This window comes from Sorex fumeus, unplaced genomic scaffold, assembly GCF_029834395.1.
Source record: "Sorex fumeus unplaced genomic scaffold, SorFum_2.1 ptg000268l, whole genome shotgun sequence".
NCBI classification, from domain to species: domain Eukaryota; kingdom Metazoa; phylum Chordata; class Mammalia; order Eulipotyphla; family Soricidae; genus Sorex; species Sorex fumeus.
The window spans coordinates 55,804-70,704 of NW_026606325.1; the positions used below are offsets into that span (position 1 = coordinate 55,804).

At 43.3% G+C, this 14,901-nt stretch overlaps 1 pseudogene; it reads left to right on the top strand.

Annotated features, from left to right (window-relative positions):
• The first annotated feature begins 2,162 nt into the window (after window positions 1-2,162).
• LOC130018777 (RNA-binding motif protein, X-linked 2-like) overlaps window positions 2,163-14,901 on the top strand; it is a 48,378-nt pseudogene continuing 35,639 nt past the window's right edge.

Consider the following 14,901-nt stretch of genomic DNA (forward strand, 5'->3'; position numbering starts at 1 on the left):
TCTTGCTGTTACTTATTGGTACAGTACACTGAGTCCTCTCCACCTCTGCAGAGGTAAACATCAGGTTAAGTTGCACAGCTTGGGACAAAGATTGGTTGAGGAAAGAAAATATATATTCAGGGCTGGAAAAAGAGTCCTTGTCTGACCTGCATTTGAACCCCTGGCACCGTATATAGTCTCCCACAACCCTCCAGGAGTAATCCCTGAGTGCACTCAGGATTAACCTCTAAACACAGCCTGGTGTGTTCCACAACTTGTTCATGTTTACGGAAAATCTTTCTGAAAGGGTATTCTCCCATGATGGAAATTTGGAAGGCTAAAGTACCTGAGAGAAAAATGGTATAGATTTATGGGACTCTCTTAACACAGGAGTCTAGGTGGATACTGAAAGGGACCCTAGAGGGAATGGATAGGAGTGGAGCTTAGCCAGAATTGAGGTTTCATGTTGAGGGCAGTGGGAGACAAGGCTGAAGTATAGGGCCTGCTGCAGATACGAGTGCCAGAGGAACTAGGAGTCATACAATAATGACTTGGAATAGGACTGTAACCAGATGCAATTCATTTTACAGATAATGCAATGGCATAATTAATAGAAACTGATAATTGGTTAAATATTTTTGAGTGACGAATAGGTAATGCATGTTTGTGAGTCTGGCCTATCAGGAGAAGGGTCAAAATACTGATGGCAAGAGGGAAAGCTGTCTGGGGGTGTGGTATGGTGGTGAGAAGTGGAGAGATGACTTGGCTGAACAAGTAGTTTGGCCTTTCCTTAAATGTCGGGATTGGATTCAGCTTCCTTATTGCCCACAGGAAAGAACTTTGTATAGAATAGGTACTAAATCCATATTATTGGGGGAGATCAATGATGATTACAGGGTATGACATATACAAATTATCATTTCAGACTTTTAAGATAAGGCTATCTTCTGAATTGCCATGCTTTTTCTACTTGGACTTTCTGAAATCTAGGTGTTTTCTTATCTATATTTTCCTATCCATTGCAGACATCCATTGAAATGGCCCAGGCAAATCCAGGTGCCTTTCAGTTTTCCTGCCTTCAGAATGTATTTCTGCTAAACCCACCAACAGGTTCATAGCAGTTTTCTTTTGTTCTCTTCAACCTAATTTATGCTTAACTTTTTCTTCGTTTTTCCTCTGAATGTTATGACCATGGCCCTGGTTGAAAACCCAACTCTCATTTCTTAGTCACTCAAAGAAACCAGTAAGATAGTGCTGGATGCTAGTTAACAATTTTTCAGTGGTGACTTTAACCCTACATCTAAGCAACCTAAGATTCCTAGGAGCAGAAAAAAAACCCATACGCAATCTGTCACTGTTTAGTTTGCATGGCCAAGATAATTTTATAAAGTTAATGTATAGCTGGGATGGGGTGGGTGAGAGGCAAAGATAGAATGAATTAAGAGAAACTGTAGTTTGTGGGCAGCCTCTGTTTTGCTCCTTGGAAGGGCACTGAACCTCTTCAGGGTATGGTTTTCCTTATGACCCTCATTATCAAAGTGCCTTTGATAATATATTTACTTACTTGCTTGCTTGATTGATTGCTTTTTGGGCACACCCGGTGATGCTCAGGGGTTACTACTGGCTCTACACTCAGGAATTACTCCTGGCAGTGCTTGGGGGACCATATGAGATGCCAGGCATCAAACCCAGTCGGCCTTGTGCAAGCATCCTACCCACTATAATCGCTCCAGCCCCTCAAAGTACCTTCCGGAAGGACTTCATTTCTGCATCTCTGAGCTGGACCTTCACAAGTCTCGGCCCTCATTTTTAGGACATTATGATTTGAGTTATGGACATAAATATATTCCAGTCGAATTCAAATATTCAATATGATTTAGATCACATATGCTTCCATCTCTTCTACTCGTTGCTCGTTATTTCTAGAGTGAAATGTACATAATTCACTGAGAACTGATGCTCAAATGCCTGTTTGCAGATTCTGATGAAATCAACCTGATCTCACAGGCTGAGTCAGAGTACCTTGCAAACTAACTTCTTTGAACCTCAGTTGCTGGAGGGTCAATATGTGTAAATTTCTTATTCCATAGTCTCTTTTTACTTATTATCAGCTTAATAGAAATTACTATTAATACATGTAATTATAATTTTTATTTATGCTCCTCACTTGAGTAAGAGTCACCATGGAAAGAGATGGTAAAGGTAAAAGGTAAAGGCCCTCCAGTTGATCGTCGATTTGCTCGAGCGGGCCCAGTAACGTCTCCATTGGAGACTTTGTTGTTACTGTGTTTGGCATATCAAATACTCTCGGTAGCTTGCCGGGCTCTCCGAGAGGGGCGGAGGAATCGAACTCGGGTCGGCCATGTTGGCCGCTTGTAAGGCGAATGCCCTACCACTGTGCTATCTTTTGAGTAGTAATTTTCCTATAAATCTGAGCATTTAATTCTGCATAGAGGGTCACACTAGTCAGTTGCCTATGAGATGGATTTGAGGGACAACAAAGAATTTTCCTTCTCAAATTTTCCTTTTCTACTGAAACTCCTGTTCTTTTTTTCTTTTAATCAGCCCTGGAGGGGGGTGGAGTGGTGGAGGCAGGGCACCTTCCAATCACAAATGTGCTATTATTGTCTGTGAGTTTCTTTTAGTTTTCTCTGTTAAGTTTTTTTTAAGGACCATATTTTAAGCAATGTATTTGCAATTTTTTCCCTCTTGTCTTTTGGGACCTCACAACAATCAGGAAAACACTCTACTACTGAGTTAGCACCCTCAGCCTAGAAAATGGCTTTATTTGGTGGATCACATTTGTCAGTACTCTGGGTCTATTCTGGGTTTGATGCAAGAGGAACGTAACTGGTTCCAGGAAGAGAGACGCAAAACATACATTCAGGCTTGCATAGTTATTTTTCATAGGTTGTAGCATTTCATAGTTTGGTTGTACTATAATACCCAGTATGGATTTTTCCAAAAGCTGCTATACAGGTATACAAACTTTTTACATTTCTGAATATTCCGTACTGGATTTTTGTGTGAGGACTTTCATTTCTTTAAAAAAACCATGAATTAGTTTACAAGATTACAGAATTTCAGGGAGTATAGTTTAACAACTTTCTGGGCTGGAGCGATAGCACAGCGGTAGGGCATTTGCCTTACAAGCGGCCAACATGGTCGACTCGAGTTCGATTCCTCTGCACCTCTGCGAGAGCCCGGCAAGCTACCGAGAGTATCTCGCCCGTACGGCAGAGCCTGACAAACCACCCGTGATGTATTCGATATGCCAAACACAGTAACAACAAAATCTCCAATGGAGATGTTACTGGGCCCGCTCGAGCAAATCGATGAAAAACGGGACAGGCTCGAGGGCCTTCTTAAGAGAATAGAATCAAAGGCAGCCATCAATAAAAGGTCCAAGTGACAAGGGATGTTTTATTTATTTTTTATTGTTTTTTTAACTGTTTTTTGATTTTTTGGGTCACACCCCGCGATGCACAGGAGTCACTCTAGACTCATATACTCAGAAATTACTCCAGGCAGCACCCAGGGGGACCATATGTGATGCTGGGAATTGAACCCCGGGCAGTCGCCTGCAAAGCAAACCCTCTAGCCCCTGTGCTATCGCTCCAACCCTGACAAGGGATGTTTTAGATACGAGTCCATCTCAATATGTATCTGAGTGTCACCTAAACAGGGTTTTTAGTACTGGAAGTAAAGGATGCGATCAAAAGCACCGAATCAGTCATCTTGTCCCAGCTTTCAATCAGCAAATACTAGTGGCGCACGTAATCAGCATCCCAGGCGTAAAGAATATGGTGGACGGCAACAGACGCATTTCGCACTTCAGGTTCACAGGCAGAAGGTAGGGACTAGGAGGGAAAAAAGTGTGGCAAAGTCAAAGTTGCTGTGAGACACGTCCCGGTTCTAGTGCGCATGCGTTCCTCGCCTTATGTCACGACGTGCCTAATCTCTTCCGGTTTGAATTATCTCTTCCGGGGCAGCTCTAGTCCAATGGGATTGCGCGCTGAAGCCGGGCGACGGTTAAACGGCTTTTTCCAGAGGTCGTTACATCCGCATCTTGGAGCAGAAACCTGTGGAAGATGAAGTAAGGCTCCGGTTGTCCTCCGTGGAGTGTGGGAGGTCGGGGCTGGGGGATTGGGATGCAGGGCGGGAGGAGCTGAGGGAAGTGGCGTGGCGGGGGGCGAAGCGTCCGAGGGGGCGGGGGTCGCGAAGTCCGGACGGCGCCGAGACTCACTCTTCCAGGGTACCCCTGGTTGGGCGCTCTCGGTCGCCGGGCCGTTTCTTTACTCGGTGGCAACTTCCGCAGCCCGTTGACGAAATTGAAGTTAATCAACGAGCTCAAGGAGCGAGGGGACCAGCTGGGGGTGGCGGAGAAGGTGTCCTGGCACGCCGAGTACAAGGACAGCAGCGCCTGGATCTTCTTGGGTGAGTTCTGCTGCCGTGCGCCTCGGGTTCCCCGCCGCCTGGCTTTCGAGGGAGGGTTTCAGCCTTCCGCCTCTCTTCTCCCGTTATTCCTCTACTCTCCCTGGCTCTCGCGACCCCCCCCCCCCCCCGTTTAGGTGACACCCAGCGATGGTCAGACGTCACTCGGGGCTCTGCATTCAGCAGTTACTTCAGGCGATGCTCGCAGAACCTATGGGATGGTCCAGGGATGGTGCCAGGGATCGAACCTGGGTCAGCCTCATGCAAGACGACTGCCCTACGTACTACACGAGCGCTCCAGCCCTGCCGGCATGTATTTCTGCTTCTTTTCTTGGGGGCCACACCCGGCAGTTCTCCTGGGTTTCTCCTGGCTCAATGCACCAGGATCACAACTGGCGGTGTCTGGGGAATATATGGTATGCCAGAGATGGGACCCCCGACATTGGCCACGGGCAGGGCAAGCGCCGTACCCACGGTACTATTTCTCCAGCACCCTTATTTCTGTTCTTTTTCCAGGTTTTTATATTTCCCCGCATTTCCCCCCCCACACACAATTACCTCTTTCTCTTCCCCCTCCCCATTTCCTTTGTCACCCCCTCTCCCCTCTTCTCCCCGACCCTTCATGTCCATTTTCCTTTCCCCTGTCCTCCTCTACGCCTCTCCTTATCTCCTTATTTTCCTCTCCCCCTCCCCTTGTCTTCTCCTTCCCCCTCCCCCGTGCTCTCCCCCTCTTCTTCCCACGCCCCCTGCTCTCCCCATTCCCTTTCCTCCTCTATTTTTTAATGTTGTACAGTTTTATTTATTTTTAATTTTTAATTTCGATAGCACAGCGGGTAGGGTGTTTGCCTTGCAAGTGCCCAATATGGCCGACTCGAGTTCGATTCCTCCACACCTGTCAGAGAGCCCAGCAAGCTACCCAGATTATCTCGCTGGCTCGGCAAAGCCTGGCACGCTCCCCTTGACATTTTCAATATGCCAAACACAATAACCACAAGTCTCATGATGGAGACGTTACTGGGCACACTAGAACATATATCTATGAACAACGGTGGGACAGTACACTTCAGTGCTTCTTTTTGGGTCACACCCGGCCTTGCACAGGGTTACTCCTGGCTTATGCACTCGGGAATTACTCCTGGGACTATATAGGATTCTGAGAATTGAACCCGGGTTGGCCATGTGCAAGGCAAACACCCTACCTGCTGTGCTATGCTCCAGTTCCTGTCCTCCCCTTACCCTTCTCATCCTCTTATAATCCTCTCCCTTGTTCCTTCTTCGTTTTCCCTTCTCCCTATCATCCTCTTTCCCTCTCCTCTTCCCCTTCTCTCCCCTCCTCTTCCCCTTCCCTTCACTGGTTTACTCTCTCCCTAGCCTTCCCCCATGCCTCTCTTCACTTCTGACTTATTCCCTCTCCCTTTACCCTTCCATCTTCCTCTTTTTTGCCTTCCACCACCCCTCCCACCTCTCCGCTTTCACTTCCCCATGCCCTCCCTCTTTTCTTTTTTCTTACCTTCCTCTTCCCTTTCCACTTCCCCCTTTCCCCTTATCTCTTCCACCACTTCTTGCTCTTTCCTTTCTCCTCCCCTACCCTTAACTCCTATCTTCTTCCCCCTGCCCCTTTTCACTTTCCCCATCCTCTCATTGCTTTGTCTGGGACACATTCCTAGCTGCTTTGAAAAATCTCATAAGTCATACTAATAAACGCATTTATAGAGGTAGGACATGTTTGAATGAGGATTTACATTTGTGAAATGCTTAAAAGTTTTCTTTATAATCCTTAATCTGTGTGAGGTAGGGTTAATATTTATATATTCAAACTGATTTTGCGGGGCAAGGAGATAGCAGGTTAGGACCTTAGATTATTAAACTAGGTCTGATGTCCCACAGCACTAAAAGCACTGCTCAATGCTTCAAGAGGTATATCCTTGGTGGGCCCAGAGCACTGCCAGGTGGCACTGGAGGTTCCCCAATCTGTAGTGTCAGTGCAGCACCACATCCTTGAGCCCTTCCACTGAGTTGTCTGACCCAATATCCACGGAATGGTCCCTGGGTTCTGTTTGTAAGGCCCCCTTGCAGACATTTGATTTTGAAGGTAGCTATGGTGGATAATGAGCAGATAACTTGAACAATTTTTTTGTATTTTGGGCACAGTGGTTCTCAGTCTTACTCTCCAATTTGATGTGTGCTAGTACTGTGCCATTATTCTTTCATGTTGAGAAGTTTTTAGTTTGAGGTCTAGAGAGGCCTTTTAAAACCAGTTCCTCTACTGTTTCTTTGATTTTTATCTTGAAATACTGCTTATATTTCATGTTCATGTATTTTAAACTTTCATTTCAAAACTAATACAGAAAAATTATAAAATGTAAGGAATGCCACTCTATCCCCTTAGCCAAGTCCCTGTCTATTACTATAGTATCTAATTGTTATTACTATTTTTACCTGTTTCACATTTTCTGATTTTACTAAATTATCTTAGAGTCCATTGCAAGACATGATTTGTGTGTTTGGACCATACCTGGCGATGCTCAGGGATTACTCCTGGCTGTGCGCTTAGGAATTACTCGTGGCAGTGCTTGGGGTAGCACATGGGATGCTATGTGAACCCTAGTCACGAGGCAAGTGCCTTGTGCTGCCCTCCAGCCCAGTACCAAAATTCTTCAATTTGTTTTTTCAAAAGAATAATGCCATCAGGAAATCAACTGTCATACAGAAGTATTATCGAACCTTTCTGTTTTATTCAGTTTCACCTTCTGTCTCAAAAAGCCCTTTGTTGTTTCTGGGCCTTACCCAGTGGTGCTTAGGGGCTACTCCCAGTCCATTGCTCGGGGTCGTTCTCACTGGTGCTCAAGGGAACATATGGTGCTGGTGATCAACCCTGAGTTTCTAGAATGCAGTGCAGTGGTAACAGCCCTTTGAGTCGTCTCCCCAGCTTGCTGATAATCTCTTTAGTGTAGCAGAAAAATTGCTTTGTAGTCCTTGACCTGTCATGTAAATTATAAAAATTTCTTATTCTTTTTTATCTTGCCAGAAATTTCAGGGTTAAGTGCTTGTCTTGCATGTGGTTCATCCTGTTTTTTTTTTCTTAAATTTTTATTAGTGAAACACCATGAGGTACAGTTGTAGAGTTACAAATTTTTGTGTTAGGGTTTCAGTTATACAATGATTGAATACCCATCCCTCCACCAGTTCACATTATCCACCACCAACAGTCCCAGTATCCCTACCACCCCCACCCCCCTATCCCACCCTACCTCTGTGTTAATCCCCAGCATCACAGATGGTCCCCTAGAGTGTCTAGAATGACCCCTGAGCATAGAGCTAGGAGTAACACCCGAGCACCACTGGGTATTTCTTTTTTCTTCCTTTTTGGGTCACACCCAGCAATGCACAGGGGTTTCTCCTGGATTTGCATTCAGGAGTTACACCTGGTGGTGCTCAGGGGACCATGTGGAATGCTGGGAATTGAACCCAGGTTGGCCACATGCAAGGCTAATGCCCTATCTGCTGTGCTATCACTCCAGCCCCGTTCCTAGTTATTCTTATGTTCATTTTCCCACAAGAATGTTGGAAGCAACTTACTCTACTTCAGGGAAAAAAGGTGTGCATTTTAAAACTGGAATGAAGTTTATATATTAATTTTGAGAAGGATTTTTAGTGTTTTGATTATGTTTGCATATCCTAACCAACAACAAAGGATATTTTTCTGCCAATTTTATTTTTATAAAATTGTTCAGAAGAATTTATTACATTCAGTATTCCATCACCAATTCCACCACCATTACACCTTCTCACCCCCATTATTTCGGATTGTCTGACCACAACTTAAGCCTGCCCTCAAACCAAGTACTAGATAATACATTTTGTATTGCTTGTTATGAATAATGCATTAAAATGATCCAAAAATGTTTTCTTATTTGTATATGTGTGAAGATTTTTGTATCTCACCTTAGAGCCATTAAGCCCAACAAGGGATATTTTTATATTTTTATATTTTTATATTTACTTAAATCTATGTTTCTTTGAGGAGTTATAAAAAGTATTACTGAAAGTACCATTTATACTTTATTTTTCTTTTGGTGTGATACCTGATGTTGCTCATGGCTTATTCCTGGCTCTGTTATCAGTGTCCCCTAGTGTCAGGGCCCAGGGCCCATATGTCATAACGAGGATTAGGCCAAGTCTGTCACATTTCAGGCAAGCGCTTTGACCCTGTACTCTATCTCCAGCCCTGTTCAAGTCCATTTTCATTATTTATTTATTTACATTTTTTTGTTTTGGCCATATTCTGCGTGCTCCGGGTTTATTCCTGACTCTGCATTCAGGAATTAGACCTGACAGTGATTGGGGGACCTCATAGAGAGAATAGAACCCAGATGGGATATGTGTAAGGCATGTGCCCTACCCACTGTACTCTTTCTCCAATCCCTCAAGTTTATGTATTTATTTATTTTTGTTTTTGGTCCATACACGGCAGTGCTCAGGTGTTACGCCTGGCTCTGCCCTCAGAAATTTTTCCTGGCGGTGCTTAGGGGACCATATTGGATATCGTGGATCGAATTTGTGTCTGACACTTGTAAGGCAAGTACCTTCCCCACTGTACTATTGTTCTGCCCCTGAAGATTTTTTTAAATTTTATTTTTCTTGCTAATTATAAATGTGGTTCCTTCTCCATTATATATTTCTAACCAATCACTGTTTGAATTCAAGAAAGTGGTTTATCCCAAGCACAAAAATTTATAAGTCTATAACTGTACCTCATGGTGTTTCACTAATAAAAAATATATAAAAAAAGAAAGTGGTTTATTTGTAACTATATCCTAGTTTTAAGAAAAAATTTAATTAGGCATTGTGATTTTAAGTAAATTTTGGACTCTTAATTAGGAGTATTTTGGGTTTCCTATAGTACAATCACATCTAGTCTTCAAACGGATACGGTTTCACCTTTTATTTCTGATTTATATGTTTTCTCCTAATTGCATTGGCAGATAACAGTACACTGTAACACTGTCCTCCCGTTGTTCATCGTTTTGCTCCAGCGGGCACCAGTAACGTCTCCATTGTGGGACTTATTGTGACTGTTTTTGCCATAACAAATACGCCACGAGGAGCTTGCCAGGATCTGCTTTGCGGACGGGATACTCTTGGTAGCTTGCCAGGCTCTCCAAGAGAGATCGAGGAATCAAACCCGGGTCAGCTATATGCAAGGCAGATGCTCTACCCGCTGTGCTATAGCTTCATCAATTAAGTAGGTAAATGTTCTTGGCAACACTTGAGCTGTTTTTTGTACTTCTTATTAAAGATTCTAGGTTTTGGCAGAAATATGTGTCTATGATTATGTTTATAATGTATTCATCAATTTTTTTTTTGTATTTGGCCCTATCCACTGATGCTTGGGAACTTTTTCCAGCTTGGTGCAGGGGGAGTACTTCTGGTGGTACCTGGGGAAGCATTTGGTACCAGGAATTGAGCCTAGGTGTCCCACCTGCAAAGCATATACTGAACTCACCACTGAGTTTTCTGCTTGCTGTTTTCTTTTTCTGACTCTATTAAAAATATTAGGTTTTTGTTTTTGTGCCTCACCTGGCAATACTCATGGGTTTGGGCTCAGGAATCATACTTTGTGGTGCTTGAAGAATGTATGAGATGCCGGGGATTGACCCTGGGCCGGCCGTGTGCAAGGAAAGTACCTTACTAGCTATACCGTTGTCCCAGTGACACCGAGCTCTGCTCAGGGATTACTCCTGGCTTTGTGCTCTGGGATCTCTCCTGGGAGTGATTGAGTATGTTAATTTAGGTGGGAGGCATGAATTTTGAATCTTAGTTATTATCTGTATATTTAAACCTTTTACCTTTTTAATTGAATCACTGTGAGATAGACCCTTAAAAAGCTGTTTGAGATTAAGTTTCAGTCGGTGTTCCAACACCCATCTCTCTACCAGTGTATATTTCCCAGCACCGGTGTCCCCAGTTTCCCCTCCCATCACCCTTCACCCCCCACTCCCCAGCCTTCAGCTATGTCAGGCACTTTTCTTTTCTTCACTCACTGTTTAAATGGGACATTTCTCATTAACTTTTTTGTCTTATTTAGGGATGCTACACCAGTGGTGCTCAGGGATCACTCCTGGTGGGGCTCAAGGAATGATATGGGGTGCTAGGGATTGAACCTGATTGACTGCATGCAAGGCAAGAGCTCTACCCACTGTCGTGCTTTAGCTCCCTCCCTATAAGTTTTTATAGTTAACCTTCATTTGTCATCTGGTTCTAGCTCTGTCTTCATAGTCAATATTTAAGTTTTGTTTGTCATCCATTCTGAACATTTTACTTCAAATAGTGTCTTTTTTTGTTAAATAGATATGGTGAGATTGTTAACATAAGTCTGGTACACAATAAGAAGATTGGGAAATCCAAGGGATTCTGTTTCCTTTGCTATGAAGACCACCGGAGCACAATTCTGGCTGTTGACAATTTTAATGGCATCAAGGTGAGTAAAAGTATGAAGCAGGATTTGGCGAAATGTTTCTGATGGAATGGTTTGGTTTTATTTTTCTCCTGATTCAGAGAGGCCCAGGGGCCACCAGGATGAGACTATAAGAGTTTCAGGGGTGTGGGGAAATTGTTCTAGGGAGCAATTACATGGGCCTGTGCCCCAGTCAGCATTTCTTTCTTCCTCAGTATTAGCTATTCTCCCACCCACCCAGGGAAGCCTTTGTTTCTTACCTTTCCCTCCTCACCACTGTATTTCTCCAGCCCAGGAGAGTGACTCTTAGAGAATTTGTCACTGATTGCACCAGTAATAAGTAGTTACGAGGACAGCATGGAATGGGGTTATAGGTTTTCATTTTATGGATCCTATATTCAAAGTCAGTCATAGAAGGGATGGTTTTCAAAACATGTTTTCCCTCTTTGGGTCATACACAGCGATGCTCAGGGTTACCCCTGGCTCTGCACTCAGGGAATACTCCTGGCCTTGCTGGGGGAACCATATGGGATGCTGTGGATCGAACCTGTGTCGGCCACGTGCAAGGCAAATGCCTTACCCTCTGTGCTGTCACTCTGGACCCTCAAAAATGTCTTTATTTATTTGTTTATTTATTTAATTTGTGTTTTGGGTGACACCTGGGGATGCACAATGACTCCTGCTTCTGCACTCAGGAATTACTACTTGCCTTGCTGGGGGAACCATATGGGATGCTGGGAATTGAACCGTGATTCGCCGTGTGCAAGGAAAATGCCCTATCCTCTGTGCTCTCTCTCCAGGTCCTCAAAAATGTTTTTCAATGGGAAATGTGATAGATGATAAAAGGTGGATTAGACTGAAAGTAAAACTAAAATCAGACCTTGTATTGGAACAATAAAAGCTAGACTTTGGGAATGTTGAGTGCCTAATGAATATAGAATTGAGTATGTATCAGAGAGTGAAGTGATCCTACTGTGGGTAGGGCTCAGACCTTACCAGGCTGACCAGGGTTATGACCTGGACAGCCCATATGATCTGAGCACATTCAGTAGTGGTTCAACATCCCCCACCATCAAAAAAGAATTTTTAAGTATGTGCTTGAAAAAAGAAATGGTTTTGTTTGATGTGAGTTTTTGATATTCTGTTGTTTGCCCAGAGTTTGTGTTTCATAGCAAAAGTATCAGTGTGATCTAGTTACAAAAATTCCCAGAGTTTTTTTTATATCATGCCATCAATAGAGCACAAAAATATTTGTATGGCACACAGGGGTAAACTGACCGAAGATGCTAGTGCACTTGCCTCAGGGGCGCAGTAGCCCTCAGTCCTGTGGTTGCCCAGAGAGCAGAGAAAATTGCTGGCTGGGAAATGTGCTCAAACACACCTGTTGGGCAAACAGTTTTGGAGATTTCCCCAGATATAGAATTAGCACGAAGTTTGTGTGGGTCACTTCGTTTCGTAGAAGGGCTATCTTTGCTGATGCGTTGTCTTTCTGTCTGAGATCAAAGGACGGACTATTCGAATGGATCATGTGTCTAACTATAGGGCTCCTAAGGACTCAGATGAATTGGATGATGTGACCAGATTGCTTCAGGAGAAGGGTTGTGGGGCACACAAGCCTCCAAAATTTTCAGATGAGGACTCTGAGGATGACAAGCCCACAAAAAAACGCAAAAAAGGTAAAGTGTTATGACCAAAACTGATTCCAGGTGGTCTTAACTTTTTTGATGGATAAAGCTGTTTATTTAACGGTAGAAAGGTAAGTTTATTTTCTAATAGAAAGAAAATGTTCATATAACCAAAACTCTTAAGAAATAGTGACTTAGTAAATTTAAGTTTATGTCAAGATACAAATATAGATACTGATTATTTTTCTTTTTTCTCCTACCTGGCGATACACAGGGGTTACTCCTCGCTCTGCACTCAGGAATTACACATGGTGGTACTCAGGGGACCATATGGGATGCTGGGTATCGAACCCGACCCGGGAGTGTGCAAGGCAAATGCCCTACCTGCCTCGTTATTGCTTCACCCCAATACTCTTTTTATTTCATCCGACTTCCCTAGAGAAAAGTAAATTTAAGGAATATCTGATGGGCATACACACTTTCTAGAAAATCTTCTAAGACATTTTCAAAGCTCATGATTTTTATATTAGAGGATGACAATTATGATACTTTGACTGTTCATCTTATAAACTTTGCTTTTTTTGCAGTCTTGCCATGAATATTAATATACTATTAAAATTCAAATAATTAAACTGGATGATAATAGTGCAGCGAGTGGGTAGCGTGTTTGATTTATACACAGCCAACCCGGGTTTGAACTCTTGCATACTGTATGGTCCTCCAAGCATCACCACCCCAACTTCAAGTTAGTTTTGGGGGGTGGGAGTCACACCTGATGGTGCTTTGGCTTACTCCTGGTTCTGCATTTGATCTAGTGTATTTAGAAAATAGGAACTTTTGTGGGAGAGTTGTATATTTTTTCATTTCCTATTTGTTGCTTTCGTCCATTTTTTTATCTCCAGATAAAAAGGAAAAAAAAGTAAATGAAGAAAAGCGGGAGGTACAGCACGATGCACCAGTCTCCTCTTCATCACGCAGAAGCAAGATGCTAAAGGAAAACAATTCCCCCGACTGTAAAAAGTTCAATAACAAGAACTCAAAAAAGGTTCAGAAGTCAGAATTCAGGGAGGGGCTGAAGCAGTACCACACCTCCCTTGAGGTCAGGACAGCCTACCACTCCTGAACAGAGGCCTGAGCAGAGACAGGGAGCCAAAGAAGAAGAAGCCCAAACAGGAACACAGGTCCTTAAGTAGGAGGGAGGAAAGGGAAGAAAAGAACAGGGATAGGGACAGAGATCAAAGGTCAGATACCCACATTGGCTGGCAGGCACAAGGAGCATTCTAAATGGCATGGTCCTAAGAGTAGGAGTAGGAGCAATGATATATCCCACAGGTATCAAATCCTGGCACTCCCGGAACTTGGGATCTCCCAATTCCAGAGATTACAGGCATCACTAAGACTGCAGCCGATTGAGTTGCTTGGTAGAATTGCACATGAAATGGTGTGTTCTTGTGTGTGTGTATGTTTGTGTGTGTATGTTGGGTCCCACCAGGATCTACTCATGACTTAACTCCTAGCTCTGTGCACAGGGGTCAATCCTGGCAGGGCTCAGGACTATATGAGGTTCTGGGGACAGAACATAGGACAGCTGCCTGGAAAAGAATCACCCTGTCCACCGAAGTGTCTGTCTGGCCCCAGATTTGAACTTTTATAAGAAGCATTTTTTAAAAATCAAAACCAATTATATCTCACTTTTGATATGTAAAATCTTTTGGAGGTCAATGATTTTATTCCCGTGTACATTAATCCTTGAGGGATATATACTCTCTAAAGTCTGATGCCCTTACTTATTTTGGGCGCGGGTGGTCAGGTAACACCTGGCGATTCTTCTGGATTTCTCCTGGCTCTGCACTCAGTTATTACTATTGGCAGTGCTTGGAAGACCATATTGGATGCCAAGGAGATTGAACGCAGGTTAGCTATGTGCAGTTCACACGCCTGACCTGCTTTTTCATCTCTCCATTGCCTCATGTTCTTAATTTTTAAGCGCAGTTTATTATCCTTGGGAATATATTTGATACCAATCAGATTACATGGGGTAAATTGGTTCATATATAGATCCAAGAACCTAACCCCCCCAAGAACGATGAGAAATATTTAAGAAATAGGAAAACATTAGTTCTTGAATTTTCATCTGTGTTGGATGACTTTCCATTTGGCAGATAAAACCGATAGAGATGTGTGACTTAATTCGGTTTAAGTAGCGTGACATAGATACAGTAATGAAGCTGTTAGTCTGTTCTGTTTATTTTGAGATGTGTCTTTTCCTGAACCATTTTTTTGGTTGATACTTTTCCACATATGTTCCTTGGCATTTATTTTTATCGAGAAATTGACACAACAAAATTCACCTCATACAGAAATGTACTTTTTCAAAATTGCCTTAAAATTGTTTTGAAGTATTGT